At 35.7% G+C, this 6,513-nt stretch overlaps 1 protein-coding gene and 1 long non-coding RNA gene across 4 annotated transcripts in view; both read left to right on the forward strand.

Moving 5' to 3' along the window:
- GRIP1 (glutamate receptor interacting protein 1) overlaps positions 1 to 6,513 on the forward strand; it is a 739,827-nt gene that overhangs the window by 115,663 nt on the left and 617,651 nt on the right. The gene's annotated exons all lie outside the window — the stretch shown is intronic.
- LOC141514982 (uncharacterized) overlaps positions 1 to 6,513 on the forward strand; it is a 71,391-nt gene that overhangs the window by 9,387 nt on the left and 55,491 nt on the right. For all 3 annotated transcript variants that reach the window (XR_012476182.1, XR_012476180.1, XR_012476181.1), the window contains exons 2-3: positions 276 to 432; positions 4,533 to 4,605. This is a non-coding gene — a long non-coding RNA (uncharacterized LOC141514982). The remainder of the gene's footprint in view (positions 1 to 275; positions 433 to 4,532; positions 4,606 to 6,513) is intronic.

Consider the following 6,513-nt stretch of genomic DNA (forward strand, 5'->3'; position numbering starts at 1 on the left):
TTTTGCACATTTTCTAAAAATATTCTTTAAAGTAGGTAATATTTAAGATGAAATTGTTTTATTGATGTATTACAAATTAGTTCTTGTGTAGAACCACAACAAAATCCATTTGATCACCAGGACCTTTGGAAGCAACTTTGTCCTTTTGGCATTCCTATATTATGGGAAAGTTGATAATATAATATATAATTTGATCAACAGGCCAAATGAATTTGTGGTAGAGTACAAATTGTTTTATTGAATTTTTCTTCATTTTCCTTCTTCTGTCTTTGAAGGTTACTCAGATGCTGAATGCAGCTTGGGGCTATACCTGGGAAACTGATCTTTTAAGTAGGAACTGGGAAAGGTGACTTCAGGGAGGTGATGCCATGACTTTGAAGTGATTTGGATTTCAGTAGGGGGTCCTCCAAGCCATCTGGGTCCAGTGGCCAGGTAAGGGTCAGTTCAATTGGAGTTGGCCTGGATGCAGTGGGAGACTTTGACCTTTTAAAACCAAGTCTTTTCCAGAGCAAAGTTTGACTGAAACTATACATTGATTAAAGTTAGATAAGAGAGAGATAAAGGAAAGAGGTCAAGAATGATCATTTTCAAAAAGACAAAAGCTTGGAAGGTAAGACCCTTAGGATTTTTCAGTGATTAAGGAAGGTAAGAAAGAAGAAGCAGAATCTCTTGCATAGCTCCCCCTATCCCCCCTCAAAAAAAAAATTCTTAGGAAGGAAAGACCCTCAGGGTTTCTTCCCAAAACCAAATCAATTGCTATTTACATTCACTCTGAACCAATCTGGTTCCAAATCTTGACCAAGGTCTTAACCTGAGACCCATTGTTGGCCAATCTAGGAGAACCAGAGTGATATTTAATATTAAAATATTTTAAAGGAAAGAAAAATTAAAAAAAAATGCAAAACCAGCTTTGGGGGCAATATTCCCTCACCTTTTCAATGAAAGGGGAGGGGAAAGTACATCATTTTCTCAACCTAGTCTGGAGCCAAACTAATTGATAGAGCACCAGGCCTGCATTCAGGAAGACTTGAAGGTTCAAATCTGGTCTCCAGACACTACCTGTATGATCCTGGGCAAATCACTTCACCATGTTTGCTTTAGTTTCTTCATTCTATAAAAGGAGCATAACAAGTTAACTTACCTGATAGGGTTACAATTCTAATGGGTGAATAATTATAAATTATTGCTTAGCAAAGTCCCTGGGACATAGAAAACTCTATAAATGTCCACTATTAATTATTTATAATAACGATTTTTGTTGTTAATTCTCATTGATTTTGCTTTGCTTACTATTTAAATCAATTATGGTTCATATAAGCTTTCTCAGCCTTTAGAAATATTCAGATTCATCATTTTATTATAGCACAACAATTCATTTTCTTCATGAATCATAATTCATTTAGATATTGTGCCCATTTGATAAGCAATTGCTTCATTTCCAGTCCCCCTCCAAATTCTGTTTATGAACAGTTTGATCCCCTATACAATGTCTTGCCTTTATCCATCAATAAAATCATTAAAATTTTCAAAGTGCTAACAATAGTAGTTCCTATATCACAAGAAGCAATTAGTTTTTAAAATTTTACTCCTACTTGGCAGGAATAATAATTTGAAGTGGGAATAGTTCTTCTCTCCTTCTACCCTTCCCCCACCCCCAATCTTTTTAACCCCTAAGCTGAAACCTAGAAATATGTTTCTCTGTCTCCTATGGAGCCCTGTGTTTCCTTCTACTCCCAGAATAACAATATTGATAATTAAAGTTATGCTTAAAAGTCACAAAACCATCTTTGTTTCAACACTACAGCTAACTTAGGCAGTTAGAGATTTAGGCTCTAGAAGGTGGTTTGTTGAGTTTCTGTATCTAAAAAAAGAATCATCTCAGAGGCAACTCTTCCTTAAATATTAATTCTTTGACCTTAGTTAGCTAGATTTGTCCTTAAGATGCTAGACAGCTTCAGGTAATTAAAACCTTTCTATCCTGGTAAGTCTTGCTTTCCTGACCTGAATTTGCTTCCATTACACATTAAGGTGTCTTAAGAATAGGTTACTGATCAGATTAATTGATTTAATTAACATTGTAGAAATAAATTATCTTATAATACCAGTTATGGCAAGATATAGTGTGTGAGAATGTGCTGAATTATGATTAAAGTTATGGTTAAAATTTATTTTAATATTCATTTGTGAAGCTTTATTAGAAAAGTATAGCATCAATATTTTATATGATGGAAGTCATCCATCTGTTATCTGCTCAGGAGACTATTATAATCATTGTTGAAATTGTTATTGCACCAAACCTGAGAATTCTAGGATGTGCATTTGTGTAAAATATCAATTGTTTTCTTCTTCCTCCCAATCTCCAGTTTCTTAAAAATCCCCCTGGAGCAATCTAGGATTTAGAGTGATTAATTTAATCAGTGATTATAGGGTTATTTGGAGGCAACCATCTAAATATTTTTACATACAACCCCTGGCTAAACTGGAGTACTTGATGGATATTCTTGTTTTGATCTATATGCAGAATTTGTATTCTATTCATATTCTAGAATTCACCCTATCCATAAAGAATGCAGAAAACTGAAGGCAAGTGACAGGGACTTAATGAATATAACCTTATTACCATTTCCTACAAGCTCATCCATGTCATTCTAACTTCCTAAATTGAGAATTTCTAACTCCACAGTTGAGGTTACCAGAATTGTACCCTTTTCTCTTTAAATGTAATATTCTTCTGGGTTACAATAGCATGAAGCGGTAGTCGGTTTGCATGAAGTACCTTTTTTACATGGTCTTTGATCTTGCCTCAATTATTTTGAAAATAAGCCTTCAAATTCCATTATATACATTTAATTTTAGCCTTGGATTTTATTAAGATGGAACTATAGTAATGAAGCATTTATCAAACACTAACTGAATTCCAAAATACTATGATAGTGGTGGCTAAGACAAAAAAATTACTTCCACCCATGTGGTGCCTTCCTACTCTGACAATTCTGTGACTTTAACTGTATGCATAATATACCTTTTTATCAGCATTCAACATTCATCTATATGCATATTTTTAAGTTACAAAATTTCCTTCTACCCTCCTTTCCCAACCCTCTACCCTCAATGGCAAACAGTCAGATTAATACTATACATACACGTTTGTGTTAAGCATGTTTACAGGTAAGTCATTTTCAGTATGAGGAATTAGGATTAAGGGAAAGAAATACAGAAGAGAAATTTTTTAAAAAAGTGAATGTAGTGTTCATCAGATTCTGAAGGTCTTGTTTGTTTTGTTTTTCTTCCTCTGGATGGGGATAGCATCTTTGCACCTCAGATAGGATTGGAAGATGGGAAAAAATGCCTCCTCCCAAAGCTTCTATCTTAAATTTGGGAGGTTCTTAGACCAGGCCTTTCTTACTTACCCCAGTCTTCATCCATAACTCTTTACCCCTCCCTACTTTCAGCTTCCAAAATTTTGGGGGACTATTTCAGGTGATTAGGATAGAGGATGTATCTATCTATTATCTATTCCTCATCTCTTCATTAAATTTTATTCTCAAATTCCATGTTTTCCCATTTATCTGCTTTTTTCATTTTTTATTTCCCTCATCTAACCTATTCTTAGAGTGCCCTTAGTCGTTTACATATTCTCAGGTAGAGGGCAGCTAGGTGATGCAGTAGATAGAGCCCTGGCCTTGGTTTCAGAAGGACAAGAGTTCAAATTTGACCTCAGATATTTTCTACTTACTAGCTGTGTGACCTTGGACAAGTCACTTAATTCTTATTGCCCCACATTCAGGACATCTCCAGTTGTCCTGATTCATATCTGACCACTGGATCCAGTTGGCTCTGGAGGAGAAAGTGAGGCTGGTGACTTAGCACAACACCCCTCATTCAAATCCAATTCATGTGCTTGTCATGGCATCACCTCCCTGATGTCCTGGTCTTCTTCGAATATGAAGGACAAACTATCTCTAGGTAGACATTGCTTTTTATAAGAACTTGAATTCCATCCTTTCTTTGGTGGGTATTTTAATTTAATTTTCAATTAAGAATTCATGAATTTTTAATGACTGAGCTACTTTGGCTGGAACTGCCTTTTCCTTTTCTTTATATCCTCCCCTCAACATGCTGCCTTAAAGGTTTACAGACTCCCTCAACTCTTCTTTTGGTTCTAAAAGTGCCATTTTCATTTCAAGGGAACTTGCCACACTTTCATATTTCTTATGGGATTACATGACTCGGTTTCTTAGGTTGCGGAATACTTGTTCTTCTATTTCCTTTTTTTATGGTACTTAGTTGTATCCATACTTTTCCAGTAGTATATTTTAGAATCCTCAAGGGCACTGACCCATGTATATCTTACCAGGACATCTCACTAAAGCATTTTGAGTAAATATTCAGTATTTGTGAATTTTAGAGAAAGATATCTGGATTGATAAAATAAACATAATTAAAAAACAATCCTAAGTAAAACAGGAAAAGAAACTTAATTTGCAAAAACAAAAGGTATTTTACATTTGGAATTCTGGTTAATCCTTTAGGTGACTGGTGAGAAATGAAGAACTTTTCCATAACTCCATCCTTGGTATCTTGGGTCCTGTTGATTGAAGAAAGGTAATATTCTAGACTGATTTCAGAGAGTATAGTATAAAAGTGATGTCACCAGGCACTGACTTTGGGGCATTGACAATTCCCTCACCATTACCTCATCTGGGAAGGAAAATCTTGGCTAATGAAGTTTTTTCCTTTAGTTCCCTGACTGGGTGGGTGAATCTCAAAACAGCTATTTGCTTTTCCTTTAGCATCTCTCAAGTTCACTGCAAAATTTATCAAGTTTATTTCATATTTAGTGGGGAAAATTTAGAAAAACAAAACAACTAAACATATTTATCTGGTCTACACTGAAGGAGGGGAAAGTAATAGAATTCTGCACTTTCTGGGGAAATGAATGATTTCACAAGTTTGTCATACCCTGTTTTTCCTTTTCTTTTGCTTGTTTGTTCTTTGACTTAAAATGTTTAATGAATTCTTAAAAGAAATAGGTAAAACTGAGAATAAACTAGTGTAATTCAGAATTCAGTACTGTGGAATTGTATGAAGGAAGGGTCATTATTTAGTCTTTAACAGCCATATGATGGTTGGGGGGTGGTGGAGGAGGAGGAGATAATGAGATGAGGTTAATAAACCAAGAGAGGCTAGATTGGATGTATGCTCAGAAACAAGCTAGTATGGAAAAAAGACAGTCTATATCACCTTTAGTTGGCTTTCTCACATGAAATCTTTTGGAAAAGCCATCCGAAGGTTTACAGTAACTCTAGGTCCAAATAAGGGGTATGCTGGTAAATACTTAATAACTATTTTTTTTAAATAACTGACTCTTTGCAAAATAGCAGAACACATTTTCCAGTGTGTATTATTAGCAATTTTCTCTATCACTTTATTAAGTCTAGACACATAGAAGCCCTGATTGTTGATTTCTGAACCCCCTCCCCCACTGAAATTAGCTTCTTAAGCTGACTTCAAGACACTGCTGGTTCAAAATCACTCCAAAAATTTGTGGTTACTTTTATTAAACAACGAAAGGACACACCAATTCTAAGTGAAGTAATTTAATGAAATCCATTAAATAATTCCCTGATAATGATATTTGCCTAGTGTTTTTTTTATGTTATTTGATCACAAAACTCTGAAGTAACTCCTATTATTACACAACTTTAAAGATGAGAAAACTGAGACCAAGAGTTTATGTGATTAACTATGGACCACATAGGTAGATTTTTTTTCCTTTTTTCTTTTGATTTTTGCAAGACAGTGGGGTAAAGTGACTTGCCCAAGGTGACACAGCTAGGTAATGATTAAGTGTCTGAGGCCAGATTTGAACTCAGGTCATTCTGACTCCAGGGCTGGTGTTCTATCCACTGCACCACCTAACTGCCCCAACACATAAAGTAGAATTTGAGGAGGTTTCCTAGCTGATAGGTCTACTGCTCCTTTCCCTGTTTCATCTAACTGCCACATGGGGGGAAAGGGTACTCCCACCCCCATATATAAATGCAGAAATCAATTGGAAAAGCATAGAAACAGATGATGAACACATGTGGAAAACACTAGGAGTCAGGGCATCCTTTGCTAGAGGTCAGAGAGTTCTTTATGTAAGAATGATAAAAGGGAGGTCCATTTTGCTGACCTGACATGAGTAATGGATTTGACTCAGCAGGCTCTGACAAAGGTTTCAAGATGAGCTGTTTCATTGTATGAAAATGTACAATTTTCTTTACCCTGCTTCTCAAGGTTGTTTTTGAGTGAGGTTATGCATTTAAAGCATAAGTGACATATGAATGTTTGATTATTATTACTTAGCATACACCTGAAAATTCCAGTCATGGGAAAGTGAGAGGGACAGCTAGGTGGTGCAGTGGATAGAGTACCGGCCCTGGAGTCAGGAGGATCTGAGTTCAAATGTGACCTCAGACACTTAGTAGTTACCTAGCCATATGACCTTGGGCAAGTCACCTAACCTAT

The sequence above is a fragment of the Macrotis lagotis genome, chromosome 2, assembly GCF_037893015.1.
Source record: "Macrotis lagotis isolate mMagLag1 chromosome 2, bilby.v1.9.chrom.fasta, whole genome shotgun sequence".
Taxonomy (NCBI): Eukaryota; Metazoa; Chordata; class Mammalia; order Peramelemorphia; family Peramelidae; genus Macrotis; species Macrotis lagotis.